Source organism: Meriones unguiculatus (genome assembly GCF_030254825.1).
Source record: "Meriones unguiculatus strain TT.TT164.6M chromosome X unlocalized genomic scaffold, Bangor_MerUng_6.1 ChrX_unordered_Scaffold_31, whole genome shotgun sequence".
Classification (NCBI taxonomy): Eukaryota; Metazoa; Chordata; class Mammalia; order Rodentia; family Muridae; genus Meriones; species Meriones unguiculatus.
The window spans coordinates 5,267,931-5,284,685 of NW_026843707.1; the positions used below are offsets into that span (position 1 = coordinate 5,267,931).

At 36.5% G+C, this 16,755-nt stretch overlaps 1 protein-coding gene and 1 non-coding gene across 8 annotated transcripts in view; both read right to left on the bottom strand.

Annotated features, from left to right (window-relative positions):
- Positions 1-16,755, bottom strand: part of Dmd (dystrophin) — a 2,365,055-nt gene that overhangs the window by 2,246,256 nt on the left and 102,044 nt on the right. The window lies entirely within an intron of this gene.
- LOC132651562 (U6 spliceosomal RNA) lies at positions 2,304-2,410 on the bottom strand. Its single transcript, XR_009589169.1, has one exon. It is a non-coding gene; the product is annotated as a U6 spliceosomal RNA (small nuclear RNA).

Here is a 16,755-nt window from a genome sequence, read left to right on the forward strand (position 1 = left end):
GGATTGCTGCAGCCATGAATCATCTGAAGGAATGGGCGGGCATGGGAGCGTTAGCAGGCCTTCTGGTGTTGGTCACCTTGGTTTGCCTGTGGTATATATGCAAGATTACAGTCTCAGAACAGCGTAATGCAGCCATGACCATTCAGGCCTTTACAGCCATTGAAGCAGGACAGTCTCCCCAAGCATGGTTGGCTACCATAAAAAGCCAAAATGTTACGCTCAGGATGCAAGGCTAAGGCTAAGCACTGCACTCAGGGTCAGCCGCTTTGGACCCAGAGAAGAGCATGTCTGATTGCATGCGGGTTGATGCCCCAGGTCCCGCCTCTGAGAAAAAGGTATCGGACTGGTCTGATGCTCTTTGGGTGGATGACACCTAAATGAACATCAGTACAAAGTCCCAATTTATTTCTAATATCAGAGATCAGACCTCTACTCTTGCCTGATGCGTCCAAAACAAAAAGGGGGAACTGTAGAGAGCTGCGGAATGCTATGCCTGAAAGATGGAGCTGGTTTCCGCCTTCCACCTTCCCGATGGTGAGTGCTCTCTGTCACAAACAACTCCACATTTGGCTAAGGCTGAGGATCTGGCATGCTTCCATGTATGTGGACCTATCTGCATTGCCCACGTGGCACGCTGGGGTTGGCTACCCAGAGGCTATTTAAGCTGTGGGCTGGCTTTCCCCAGGGTCAGATGATTGTTCAAGGTTCCCGAATAAACTGCATTAAAAAAAAAAGTATGAACAATGCAATAAAAAAAATAAAAATGAAAATAAAAAAAATAAAATTTGTCAACAATCATGCATGTAGTAATAACATGAAAATTATTTAACTGTTAAAGAAATAGAACTTATAATTTTAAAACTTTACAAAATACATCTCCATGTCCATATGGTTTTATTGGGATGTTTGCATATCAAAATTTAAAAGCTAAATTATACCAATTTTAAACAAACATTTTTAAAACAGAAGAGAATACAACAATTCTGCTAAATTTGGTTCATTCAGAAATACAATATAAACAATGGGATTATATTTAGCCAAATTTAAATTATGGCATTTGTAGACAAATGTATAAAACAGGAGAAAAATTATTCCAAGGAAATCCAGGCACAGAAAGATAAATACCTCACTGTCAGATCCATATGTGGATCCTAACATTGAGTCATTACATTTGTGTTTAACTTGGAGTACCTGTAGAAGCTAAAAAAGTGAGAAAGAGGCCACAGAGGTTTTATATACCTTAAGACAGGGGAGGATAGGAGAACGTATATAGTATGAAAAAAGAGAGGCTGAATACTAAAATTGGAAATGTTTAAGTGGGTTTGAGGGTAGAAGTATGGGGAGGCAAGGAGGGTTAACTAAAAGGAAGTTTGTATGTAAAACACATAAGGAATCTCATTACAATGTAAGCAAATGAAAAACTACAACTAAAAATAAAACAAGTACACAAAAACAGAGTTAGAAGGAAGATGTCCTGTAAGGCTGAAATGCTGTTTTTAAAACGCAGGAGTTATTAAACAAAAATTTCCGTGACAGGCATGGAAAGATTTCTTACAAGAATTTGGTGAGTGAATTACCCAAAGGGCCCACATATAATATAAGCTCTTGACATTCTTTGTGGTTGTCAAATATAACTAAGAGGTAGATTTTTTTTTCATTTTTCTTTTCTGATTATTAGTTACATTTTATTAAGTCTGTATACCAGCTGTATCCCGCTCCCTCATTCCCTCCCAAACCCTCCCTCCCTCCCTCATCTCCTCCCTGCCCCTTTCCAAGTCCACTGATTGGGAAGGACCTCCTCCCCTTTCATCTGACCCTGTTTTATCAGTTAACATCAGGACTTGCTGCAAAGTCCTCCAGTGTGGCCTAGTAGGACTGCTCCTCCCTTGGGAGGTGGGGAGGTCAAAGAGCCTGCCATTGAGTTCCTGTCAAAAATAGTCCCTGTTCCCCTTACTATGGGAAACCAATTGGTTACTGAGCTACCACAGGCTTCATCCAAGCAAAGGTTCTAGGTCATATCCATACATGGTCCTTGGTGGAGTGTCAGTCTCAGAAAAGACCCCTGTGCCCAGATATATTTGGTCCTTGTGGAGTTCCTATCCTTTCCACATCATACAAACTCCCCCTTCTTTCATATGATTCCCTGCACTCTGCCGCAGGTTTCGTGATGAGTCTTAGTATCTGCTTTGATACACTGCTAGGTAGAGTTTTTTCAGGGGCCCTGTGCGTAGGATCCTGTCCTGTCAATTGTTTTCTCCTATGTCCAATGCACCTCTCATTTGTCTTTCTAAGTGAGGATTGATAAAAATATGGAACTCTTCAAGAATTTGTGTGTTATCCTTGAGCAGGGGCCATACGAATCTTCTCTGTATCATTCCAATTTTAGTACATGGGCTACCGAAGCGAGCACTAAGATGTTGTATCTGAAGAAACCATACACCTTTGTTTTGAGGCAGAGAAATCAAGCTCTGAATGAGCTGGAAGCTTCCTGTCATCTTTCATAATGACAGGAGAGGTTATGAAGGCTGGTGGGAAATAAAAGTTATCAATGGTCACCCATTAGCATATTATGGACTCCACATACTCCAATGTCAGTCTCCCAGGCAATACATAACCACTAGTGCAAGCATGGCATGACTATTGTAGATATAACTAACTGCTGTTGTTTCAATTTGAAACCCGTTCCACAGGAGGAAATTTATTTCTGATACAGAAAACCTTGTTAAAAACCTGTTTCTGTGAGACGATCTCAGACACTAACAAAGAAATTGCCATTTTTCAGTAGCTAAATTGACGTAGCCCCAGACTGTCTTCATACTCATAAACAAATGCTAGTCTTAGGGTTTTACAATGAATTGTGATCAATGAAGAAGTTCATGATATCTCTAGGTGACGTGCGTAGGTGAAAGTTGAATTTCTCAGACATAAATAGGGTATTTGTTCCACTCTTTCTAAAGGTAAGAAAATGCTGCAGAAGAGGGAACAGAAAAAAACATAAGAGCAAGATAATAGGAAGAAGAACTAAGACAGAATGTGTTTTTTTGTTTTATATAGCCTCTGTAGACATGTTCTCACAGTAGTTGAGGTAATAAGACCTGAACAAGACTGGGCCTATCATTAGTCAATCAAGGACTGGGGAGGGGTTTAGGGGGCTACACAGGTATATGCTAAAGTGTGGATTCTGGGGGAATGATGGTCATTATCTTTAGTTGAGTACTCATGAGTGAGTCTAGTGTGCTCCAGTGGACAATATCAAACTCATGGTCACAAGGACAACTCTGGTTAAACTCAGGGGTCATTAAAGAAAAAGACATAAATATTAAAAAAAAGATACTTGCAGGAAAGTGGGGTAGAGATGACTGCTGTAAGAGAAAAATTGTTGTGAAAGTTATCAGGATCCATTATACAATACGAATGTATGAAACAGATTTATTAAAAACCATAATTTTAAATAGGAACTAGGATGATACCAAGAGAAGAAAGACAATACAAAACCACAAATATTCTGACAAATATTCCATATGAATATTAATTGAAAATTCCTTTAAACAACTTTATTGCACAAAAGAATGTATAAGGAAGTTACTTTGTAGATATGACTCTCATTCTTAATTTAGAAAATCAATAATGGAAGTCTATGATAAGAGAAAAAACTATTGTTAATGAATGTGGTAAAAACTTAACAAAGTGATTCTCATCATTTTAATCAAGTTCTAATTCTATTTTCAGGGAGTTTGTGTAAGAATGAGTGGTGTTCCACAGCAACTGTGGTTGCCCCTGTTGAGACACTGTTGAGTGTCCTCTTTTGACTTGTCTTCAGGAATACTGCAGTCCTGCCACACATTTCCAACTCTCAGGTCTTTTCCATTTTTTGCTAGGTTCTGCTGACAACCTTACACCCTTGATTGGATCATAAATTCTATGTGTTGGTCCGAATAAAATAATTTTCTGAAGATTATTTTTGGCCTCCAAGATGCTGGTCTCTTATTCTACTTTGATTCTTTAGCCCCAGCTGACTAACATCTAATGTCCCAGTGAAGGATGGGTTTCATTTCTACATTTCATTTTATTAATTGAAAATATCAGAAAACAACACCAATAAAGTCTTGGTTTTCTCTAAACCTTCATAAGATAGGGCTCCTTAGCCTGTAAGTTTCCAGCATTCTTTTGTTCAAAGCTCCCACAAACAAAACAGCCCATTAAACTCCAAGCTCATAATACAGTCTTTACCCCAAAGTTCCATGTATTTCTATAGTCCCTGCCCCCAAGTAATATGGTCATCACAACAATAGTCAACGCTCTGGTATCAAATTCAATCCTAGTTTAATTTCTGTTTCATTGATAAATACCAGGATCAAAAGCACTTGGAGTTTATATCATCTTACACTTCATAGTTTGTTGTTCACAGAAGCCAATGGAAGAACTCTTATACAGAAGATGCTGAGGTGGAAAAACAAATATATTAAAAGTTGTTCCATGTAACAAACAATAAGTTATTGGTGAGAGAAATAGATATTTTTTTTTATTGGTTTAGACACTGGTAAGTTGCCCATGCTCACTCATCCAATGTTCCTAGATAACACTAAGTTTGTTGGTTCACCAGTAAAGAAATTACAAATTAAAAATGTAATGTCACTGAAACTTCCCACTTATTAATAGTCTTACACTAGAATATTGACCACATTAACTGTTACTGAGGTTGTTTAATAACAGAAATACTCCTTATTCCTCATAGAATGGGACTTCCTACACCCACTTTAAATGAAGGTGTCTGTCTTTCAAATGGAACTGCAGATTTCAAATGAGTAAATTATTAAATAATTGTACTTAGCTAATAGGTTAAAATGTAGGTCTATTATAAAAACACATGGATATTTTAGCATCTGTATTCATCTTTGTCAAAGCATGAGAGCATCTGTTAGAGTTTACTGGGTGATGGACATGCTATGATATCCAGATAAATGACGTTAAATATTAAATAAATCATTTACCTAACTGAGAAATAACAGGTAAGAATGTTGAATTTATATCATCAATTGAAAGAAGCCAATGTGAAAATACTGTATATCCAATTTTATAAACAAAGTACAGATAATGCAGGCACCAAGATTCAGAATTAATAAATGTAGACCACCATGGACTAAAGTTGCACCTCAACAACAATGGAATTAGAAAAAAGCTTACAAGTACATGGAAACTGAACAACTTGCTGTTCAATGACATATGGGTTAAGGAAGAAATAAAGAAAGAAATTAAAGACTTCCGAGAATTCAATGAAAATGACTGTACAACATACCCTAATTTATGGGACACAATGAAAGCAGTGTTCAGAGAAAAATTCATAGCACTAAGTGCCTTCAAGAAGGAATTTCTGATATCTCATAAAAGCAACTTAATAGCCCAACTGAAAGCCCTAGAAAAAAAAGAAGGAAATACACCCAAGAGGAGCAGACAGCTGGAAATAATCAAACTCGGGGTTGAAATCAATCAATTAGAAACAAATAAAACTATTCAAAGAATCAATGAAACCAAGAGCTGGTTCTTTGAGAAAGTCAACAAGATAGACAAACCCTTAGCCAAACTAACTAAAAGGCAGAGAGACACTGTCTAAATCAACAAAATCAGAAATGAAAAGGGAGACATAACTACAGACAGTGAGGAAATCCAAAAAATCATTAGGACATACTGCAAAAGCTTATATGCCACAAAATTTGATTATCTAAAAGAAATGGACCATTTTTTAGATAGAGCCCATCTACCAAAATTAAGCTAATATCAGGTAGAAAGATTGAATAGGTCCTATATCTATATTCACCAAGGAAATAGAAGCAGTCATCAACAGTCTCCCTTCCAAAAAAAGCCCTGAGCCAGATAGATTCAGTGCAGAATTCTACCAGATCTTCAAAGAAGTGTTAATTCCAATTCTCTCCAAATTATTCCACAAAATAGAAACAGAAGGATCATTACCAAACTCATTCTATGAAGCCACAGTCACCTTAATACCTAAACCACACAAGGACCCAACAAAAAAAGAGAACTTCAGATCTACCTCTCTTATGAACATTGATGCAAAAAATACTCAATAAAATCCTTGCAAACCAAATCCAAGAACACATCAAAGATATCATCCACCATGACCAAGTAACCTTCATCCCAGGCATGCAAGGGTGGTACAACAAACGACACTGTAGGCAAAACAAAATGACAGCCTACAGACTGGGAAAGAATCTTCACCAACCCTATATCTGACAGAGGGCTGATATCAACACATATAAAGAACTAAAGAAGTTAAAAAGCAATGAATCAAGTAACCCAATTAAAAATTAGGGTACGGAGCTAAACATGGAATTCTCTGTAGAGGAATATAGAATGGCAGAGAAACACTTAAATAGATGCTAAACATCCTTAGCCATCAGGGAGATGCAAATCAAAAGCTCTCTAAGATTTCACCTTACACCCATCAAAATGGCTAAGATGAATAATTCAAGTGACAACACATGCTGGAGAGGTTGTAGAGAAAGGGGAACCCTACTCCATTGCTGGTGGGAATGTCAACTGGTGAAACCATTTTGGAAGTCAATCTGGCGCTTTCTCAAACAAATAGGAATAGTGCTTCCTCAAGACCCAGCTATACCACTCCAAGGCATATACCCAAAATTTGTTCAAGTACACAACAAGGACATTTGCTCAACCATGATTGTAGCTGCTTTATTTGTAATAGCCAGAACCTGGAAACAACCCAGATGTCCCTCAACATAAGAATGGATACAGAAATTGTGGTATATCTACAAAATGGAATACTACTCAGCAATCAAAATGGAAGAAATCATGAAATTTGAAGGCAAATAGTGGGATCTAGAAAAGATCATTCTGAGTGAGTATCCCAGCAGGAGAAAGACACACAAGGTATATATATATTCACTCATATAGTTCTATAAGATATGATAAACAATGAAATCTATACATCTAAAGAAGATAAACAAGAAAGAGGACCCAGGGTAAGATGATCAGTCCTTATTTAGAAAGACAAACAGGATGTGCCTTGGACATATGACAGGAGTCTACCACAGAAGGCATCTGAAAGACTCTATCTAGCAGTGTTTCAAAAAAGTTACTAAGACTCATAACCAAACCTTAGGCATAAGGGGAGTTAGTATGACATGGAAAGAATAGGAGCTCCAAAAGGACCAAATATATCTGGGCACAGGGGTCTTTTCTGAGACTGACACTCCACCAAGGACCATGTATGGATATGACTTAGAACCTTTTCTTGGATGAAGCCTGTGGTAGCTCAGTAACCAATTGGTTTCCCATAGTAAGGGGAACAAGGACTATTTCTGACAGGAACTCAATGCCAGGCTCTTTGACCTCCCCACCCACCAACCCACCATGGGAGGAACAGTCTTGCTAGGCCACAGAGGAGGACTTTGCAGCCAGTCCTAAAGATACCTGATAAAACAGGGTCATGAAAGGGGAGGAGGTCCACCCAATCAGTGGACTTGGAAAAGGGCAGGGAGGAGATGAAGGAGGGAGGGTGGGATTGGTAGGGTATAAGGGAGCTAAGGGAGCGGGATACAGCTGGGATACAGAGTTAATAAAATATAACTAATAATAAAAAATAAAATTAAATTTAAAAAGATATTAAAGAACAAAAACATATATATATCTATATATATATGTATGTATGTGTATATATATATTAGATATTAGCTCTTTTTCAGATTTAGGATTGGTTAATATACTTTCCCAATCTGAGTTTTGTGGAGTTTTTTTGTTTATTTTTTTAATTTTATTTTTCTTTTTAGTTACATTTTGTTAACTCTGTGTCACTGTTCCCTCATTCCCTCCCCAACCCCACATTCCCTCCCTGGTCTCTTCCCTGCCCCTTTCCACTTCCACTGATAAGGGAGGACCTCGTCCCCTTTCATTTGACCCTTTTTTTTTATCAGATATTTTCAGGGCTGGCTGCAAAGTCCTCCTCTCCTCTGTGGCCTAACAGGATGGCTCCTCACTGGGGGGGGGGGGGGGGGTCAAAGAGCCTGCCCTTGAGATCCTCTTAGAAATAGTCCTTGTTCCCCTTACTTTGGAAAACTACTTGGTTACTGAGCTACCACGGGACACATCCCAGCAGAAGTTCTAGGTTATATCCATAAATGGTCCTTGGTTGAGTGTCAGTCTCAGAAAAGACCCCGTGCCCAGATATAGTTGGTCCTTTTTGAGCTCCTATCCTTTCCATATCATACTAACTCCCCTTCTTTCATATGATTCCCTGCACTCTGCCAAGGGTTTGGTTATGAGTCTTAGTGTCTGCTTTGAAACACTGCTAGTTAGAGTCTTTCAGATGCCTTTTGTGGTCAACTCCTGTCATATGTTCAATGCACATCCCATTTGTTTTTCTAAAGAGGATTGATCATCTTCGCCCTTGTCCACTTCCTTGATTATCTTCTTTAGGTGTGTAGATTTCATTATGTTTATCATATCTTGTACGTCTATATAAGAGAGTATATACCATGTTTGTCTTTCTGGGAAATCATGAAATTTGCAGGCAAATGGTGGGATCTAGAAAATATCATTCTGAGTGAACTATCCCAATCTGAGTTTTGTACTGATACCAGTATCCTTTGCTTTACAGGAGCTTTTCAGTTACATGAGGTCCCATTTATTGATTACTGATCTCAGAGCATGTGCTTTTGGTGTTCTGTTCAAGAAGTTGTCTCTTAATTTCCTGAACAGAACACCAACAGCACAGGCTCTAAGAGCAACAATTGATAAATGGGACCTCATGAAGCTGAAAAGATTCTGTAAAGCAAAGTACATATTCATCAAAACAAAATGACAGCCTACAGAATGGGAAAGGATCTTCACCAACCCTATATCTGACAGAGGGCTGATATCCAGAATATATAAACAGCTAAAGAAGTTCAAAAGCAGCAAATCAAGCAATCTGATTAAAAGAATGGGGTACAGAGCTAAACAGAGAATTCTCAGTAGAGGAATACAGAATGGAAAAGAAATACTTAAAGAAATGCTCAACGTCCTTACCTATCAGGGAGATGCAAATCAAAACGACCCTGAGATTTCACCTGACACCCACCAGAATGGCTAAGTTCAAAAACTCAAGTGACAACACATGCTGGAGAGATTGTGGAGAAAGGAGAACCCTCCTCCATTGCTGGTGGGAATGCAGACTTGTACAACCACTTTGGAAATCAAACTGGCACTTTCTCAGACAACTAGGAATCATGTTTCCTCAAGATCCAGCTATACCACTCCTAGGCATATAACCAAAAGATGCTCAAGTACAGAACAAGGACATTTGCTCAATCATGTTTGTAGCAGCTTTATTCGTAATAGCAAGAACCTGAAAGCAACCCAGATGTCCCTCAGTTGAGGGATGGATACAGAAATTGTGGTAGTTTTACACAATGGAATACTACTCAACAATTAAAAATGAGGAAATCATGAAATTTGCAGGCAAATGGTGGAACCTAGAAACGATCATCCTGAATGAGGTATCCCCAAAGCAGAAAAACATACATGGTATCTACTTACTTATATATACCTATAAGATAGGATAAACTTACTGAAATCTATACACCTAAAGAAGATAAACAAGAAAGAGGACCCAGGGCATTATGATCAATCTTCACTTAGAAAGACAACTGGGATGGACATTGGATGTAGGAGCATACAAGTAATGGGACAGGAGCCTACCACAGAGGGCCTCTGAAAGACTCTACCTAGCAGTGTATCAAAGCAGATATTAAGACTCATAACCAAAACTTCGGCAGAGTGCAGGGAATCAAAAAAAGGGGGGGGGGGCGGTGTGGTGAAAATAACATGATCTGGAGAGGACAGGAGTTCCACAAGGACCAAATATTTCTGAGCACAGGGTTCTTTTATGAGACTGTTTCTCCAAACAAGGACCATGTATGGATGCAACCCAGAGCTTCTGCTCAGATGTAGCCCTTGGTAGCTCAGTATACAAGTGGGTACCCTAATAACGGGAACAGGGACTGTTTCTGACATGAACTCAATGGCGGGCTCTTTGACTTCTTCCCCCCAACACACACACCCAGGGAGGAGCAGTCCTGCTAGGCCACACAGGAGGACTTTGCAGCCAGTCCTTAAGACACCTGATAAACCAGTATCAGATGGAAGGGGAAGAGGTTCTCCCCTATCAGTGGACTTGGAAAGGGGCAGGGAGGAGATGAGGGTTGGAGGGTGGGATTGGGAGGGAAAAATGGAGTAGGATACAGCTGGGATACAAAGTTAACAAACTGTAACTAATATTAAAAAATTAAAATTAAAAAAAAGTAGTTGTCTCTTGAGCCAATGAGTTCAAGTTTTTTCCCCACTTGTTCTCCTAACAGGTTTAGTGTGTCTGGTTTTATATTGAGTATTCTTTCAAGCAGGAGATGGAGACATCCAACAGCTAAGTTTTATTTTAATCTTTTTGCATCCTCATCAAAATGGGAAAAGTTGTACAAACTGATAAAGATTTATGTGCCTTTTTTCTAATATGATGAAAAGAACAGGAAGAAGATGGGAAGAGGAGGCAACTGATAGAAAGTAGCTCTTGCTTCCACCTAGATTCCCAACAATTTATTTTTTCATTTTTCAAATATCCTTAGGCATTTGTGAAGAAAAAGAGGGAGAAAGACAAACAAAAGAGAGGTGGATACCTTGTGAATTTGTGGAAAGTCTTAAATATAGCAGAAAAGTCACAAATACCCATGTATACTTTCATTTAAAAATTTTACCATGCTTCATAAACAGTATACTCACTGAAGCCTGAAAGCAGTAGCCTTTTTTTTTTTCCAATGCAGTTTATTCAGGAACCTTGAACAATCATCTGACCCTGGGGAAAGCCAGCCCACAGCTTAAATAGCCTCTGGGTAGCCAACCCCAGCGTGCCACGTGGGCAATGCAGATAGGTCCACATACATGGAAGCAAGCCAGATCCTCAGCCTTAGCCAAATGTGGAATTGTTCGTGACAGAGAGCACTCACCATCGGGAAGGTGGAAGGCAGAAACCAGCTCCATCTTTAAGGCATAGCATTCCGCAGCTCTCTACAGTTCCCCCTTTTTGTTTTAGATGCATCAGGCAAGAGTAGAGGTATGATCTCTGATATTAGAAATAAATTGGGACTTTGTACTGATGTTCATTTAGGTGTCATCCACCCAAAGAGCATCAGACCCGTCTGATACCTTTTTCTCAGAGGTGGGACCTGGGGCATCAACCCGCATGCAATCAGACATGCTCTTCTCTGGGTCCAAAGCGGCTGACCCTGAGTGCAGTGCTTAGCCTTAGCCTTGCATCCTGAGCGTAACATTTTAGCTTTTTATGGTAGCCAACCATGCTTGGGGAAACTGTCCTGCTTCAATGGCTGTAAAGGCCTGAATGATCATGGCTGCATTACGCTGTTGTGAGACTCTAATCTTGCATATATACCACAGGCAAACCAAGGAGACCAACACCAGAAGGCCTGCTAACACTCCCATGCCCGCCCATTCCTTCAGATGATTCATGGTTGCAGCAATCCATTGAAACCACAGAATGTACTTCATTTTACTTCAAATGCAGTCTCAAAAGTAGTAAAGTTAGTAATTTATTTAATTTAATATTCTGAAGTACTATTTTCAGTAGTCCAGAAGACAGAATAAAATGCAAGGTATAAATGAATTTTGAAAGAAAGTAGAAGTTTAGATAATTTCTGCCTTAATAAATCATCAGTATGGAAATAAGAATGACCAATAATGGTTTCTGAAATCATTAAAAAAAAGTTAACCAATTTTTGAATGCAAAATTGATTAAGAACAGCGGCTAAATCCATTGGAAAATAAGTGTTGTATTAATTGCTTGCCTTAATTTATATCTCATTTATTTTCCAAATACCACTTGACATTAAAGAGGGAAAAACAGTGAAATAATGTATGGTCACACTTATGTAGTACCTAATATGAAGTCTTTTTTAAGGGATTGTCAGGATGTTGGATGAATTAGTGCAAAAGTAACATTTTCTCTATGTTTCTACTTTGCCTTCATTTCTCACAGGTAGTGTAACACTTAAAATAATACATTTCTAATTTCTACTCATTGAACCTTATATAGCATAGTCGTTATTGACTCATTTTATTAATAAATATCAATTGATCATTACTTTTGTCGTCATTATTATATTGAATGGATAACTATTTTTAAGAGTCAATGAAAGTAAGAAATGTGCTTTTATTTATTGTTCTTTTTTTTTCTTTTACTACTATGTTCTCTTTGTTTGTGTAGATCTAAGTGTCTGACCTCTATCATTTCCTTTCTTTTTGAAGTCGTTCTGACATTTCTTGCAAGCAAGTTTAGTAGCAGCAGTTTCCATCACAGCCTATTTGTCTGATAAAGCATTTATTTTTCCTTCACTTTAAAAAAAAATCTCATAAAAACAGAATTCTGTGTTGGTGGGTTTGTTGTTTTGTAAACTGTCAAGTGTTAAATATCTCTCCATACTCTGCAAACAATTTTTTTTCTAACGAGGCTGAAACCATTTTAGATTCTTTTTTTTGTTGTTGTTCTACTACATTACTGTGAGATTGACTTCTACAAATAATATATCCTTAGCTCCCTTGTAGACTAATATTATAAAGTTATGTTGGTTTTAGTCCATAGAACACACAAACAGAACGTAGGAAGTCAAGAAAAGAGAAGATCTGATACATTTCCTTTAGTGATATAGTGACATATTCTTTCTAGAATTGTGCATATAAGAGTATTTGTTTCCCACTTCTTTTAGGAAAGAAGTGGGAAACAGTAAGATCTGGAGAAGACAGGAACTCCACAAGGAGAGCAACAGAACTTAAAAAATCTGAGCCTAGGGGTCTTTTCTGAGACTGATACTCCAACCACGGACCATGCATGGAGATAACTTAAGACCCCTGCACAGATGTAGCCCATGGCAGTTCACTGTCCAAATGGGTTCCATTTTAATAGGAACATGGACTGTCTCTGACATTAACTGATTGGCCTGCTCTTTAATTACCTCCCCCTGAGGAGGAAGCAGCATTACCAGGCCACAGAAGAAGACAATGCAGCCACTCCTGATGATACCTAATTGATTAGGATTAGAAAGAAGGAAAAGAAGACCCCCCCTATCAGTGGCCTTGGGGAGGAGCATGCGTGCATAGGTGGGAGGAAGGGAAGGATTGGGATGGGAGGATGGAGGGAACCACAGTGGGGATACAAAGTGAATAAAATGTAATTAATAAAGAATTTTTAAGAGAATTTTTCTGTGTGCATAAATCTAATCACATACATGTTTTACTCTTGTTATCAATAATCCTTAAAAGTTTTGGGATTTTCATGTGTCTTTATGCAAGCACAAGATTGGGTAATGACATCATTACAATGTAGCAAAATAAACAGGATGAAACTGGATAATTTACTTCATATGTCTTTTTTCACATGGCAACTATACCTCTGTGCTAAACCAAAAGCTAGCAATATATCATTATACTTAACTAAATGAATTTTTTAGATAAAAACATAAGAAATACTCACAAAAACACACTTACTGTCAAGATGTATATTTTACAAATGGAGATCATTGTGATGAGGGAAAGAGATAAGTAGCCAAAATATTTTCTTATTACTAAACAAACAAAAAAGTCACTGGATATTATTGCATTGTTTCACCATGTTACTACATATGAATCTGTATTAATACAAATGTCGACATATCAAATAGTTTAAGTGCAAAGGATAAATAAGATACTTTCCTACTTGCCTGAAAATATAACCTTTAGAGTTTTCAATTACTTAAAAAAAAAACAACACATTCTTTGTTCACTTTTAAATTTAGTACACTCAATTCATTCTAATAAATTCATCATCAGTTTTATGATACAGGGATTACTAGCTAATATTGGTATAAAAGCAAGGAACAGTCTTCATTTCACAACAAGTACCATAAAAGTGCTGAATGAAGAATAATTTACAAATATGTTGATGCATGTAATTAAAATGTGTTTTTCATTCACAAAAGCTATAGGACTCTAAGTCTCTTTATAAACAACTACAACTACATCATTAAAATTAACTCAACATTATACACTTGTTTAGATAGAGTAATTTTTTATTTAAATGTTTTTTCTTTCACAATGGAATTTTGTGCACTTTGTTTATTTCTTCCTTATTTATGTAAATACATGCATATTAAATGATTATATCATTATAGTTGTTTTAGAAATATAAAATTGATATCCATTTAAGCCAAATGAAAATCACTGTTAAAATATACATGATGAAAACAATAGCAATAATATTCTACAGCATTTCTTCAGCACTGGAACAACATATATGGTCAAGATGCAAATGTTTTTTCAAAATAATCTATTGATTTAATGAAACTTAAATTGACATAGGAACAACCCCTTTTGGTAGAATATATAGACTTATTCTAACCTGTGTAAATAAAATACAAATACTATTATAAGCAAGGGAGGTATAACTATAACTAAATCTATTATTAACTTTTCAGAATATATGATAATATAGACTCCAATGGAGGGGGTGGCCTACAGTCCAAGGTACAGAAACAACAAAATATCTCTATCTGATTTTTGAAAAATGTTTTAAAAACAATTCCATAAAGGAAGGCCAGGTTTTCAACATGTAAGACTTAAGCAAGTGTATATATTAAAGCAGAATAAATAAGTGATTAAGAAAATAATCCAAGTCTCAATTTTAGCATTTCAGCTTATAAATATTATATCAAGTGTTAAATCAGAACACTCAAAATATTATAAAATAAAAGTTTAATGATGAATGAGAATGTATTTCATATTTGACATAAAAATACAATCCATAAAAGGGAAAACTTTAGTTCCAATTTATGGGTAGCTAAGCTTTTGCTATGTAAAAAAACCTTTTGTTTTGAATACGTAATATCAGGTACCAGTTGAGTGCAACTTCCACTTGTAAGAACAAATACATGTCACTTGGTTATTAACTTGTATAAATGACTGGTATTTGCTTACTGGTGTAATAATGTCATAATGGGTATAGAGCTAACCAACAACTTTATGCTAAGATTTAAGGACAGCTCCATGGGAAGGGATTCATGCTAAGTACTGTAAACTTGGTAAAATATTATGAATGGGGAGATATGGTCCCTCTTAGGAAGACACTGGTTGCTTTGATAAATGAGCATGTTGTCAAACTACCGTCTTAATATTTATATTTATACACATTGTTTACACTGCCTCCCAAAATTTCTATTTTAAGTGGATAGTATTTAATAGAGATGCTTATTTGTTCAAACTACTGAGAATAAGTGGCTGTGAGTACTCAGTCATAGATGAGACAGCTGTATCAATCTTTTCCCATCTAAGACTCTGAGAACATTTCAAAATAATGACTGGAAAAAAATAAGAGTCACAAGCGGAATGCGAATTCTAGGAAACATTTTTTTTTTCTGGATGCAACATAGATAACAACTATGATTGCCTCTGCAAGACCTAAACAAAGTCAAGCCATTCAAAATTCTACCATAGTTTGAAGAGTGGCTAATGTAGCCTACCCCTAGCTGAAGAGGTATTAGAGCTTGATTGTTGCTGAGAGAGAGATTTATTTAGAATTTTGGTTGCTGGTCTGTTGCCCATGCCTCAGGGGCTGGCCCTTCACCCACATAAACATGGTCAGCATTAAACTGACTCAGTAAGTTATGAATAATGATGATGAAGAAGACAATGATACTACTACTACTCCTAATTACTATTACTACTATTCTATAATAATATCAATATAATAATAATAATAATAACAATATTACAGAGGATATGAATTCAGGAAGGAGATGTTTGGTGAGGCCCAGGAGGAGATGGGGAGAAGTAGTTGGGGTGAATAAGATCATGTATGTAATTTTCAAAGAATAAAATAAAAAATTTAAAGTAAAGACAAATAATGAATAAATCCTAAAAATCAATTTAAGAAAACTTTAAAAACCAAGAAAAAAATGGCCAAAGCCATGAGGAACATTTTATTTATTAGTGGATGATGAGCACATGAAAAATTCATTAAACATATCTACAAATTAAGACAAAGCAAATTCAAACTCTTGTAAGATAAAAACTACATGCTTATCAGAATAGCTAATATAAAAACAGAGAATGTTAAATTATGATGAGTATGTGGAGAAACTAGATCAAATACATCTTTGGAGTGGATATAAAATTCTGAAAGCAGTCTAAAAATATATGGGCAGTTTCACAAAAAATAATAATTTAACATTAAATTTTCAAATATCAAAAATCAGGTATTTCATAACCAACTCATCATTCCTAATCATAAGGAAAATGCAAATAAAAGCCACAATGAGATAGAGTTAAGAAGATTCTAAGAAAAAAAAAAGACACTAATAAGAACTGATCATGGATTAGAGAGATGGGTACCCTTACATGCAGTTGATGAGAGTGCAAATTATTATGATCATTATGGAAAACAGTACTGAGTTTCTTCTAGAAATTAAAAACTTGATTAAATTAAAAATATGAGAAAAATTTCAATATCAAACAACGTAGATATTGTAATCCAGAGCACTTATCCCAGAGTAAAGAAAATTAATGCCCACACAAAAACATACACATACTTGTTCATTAAATTTTTATGGGTAGCAATTCCAAACTGTAAACCACCAAAATGTCTTTCAGTATGGATGTGTTTTAGTAAACTGTGGAATATTTATATCAATAAGGAAGTAATATTTT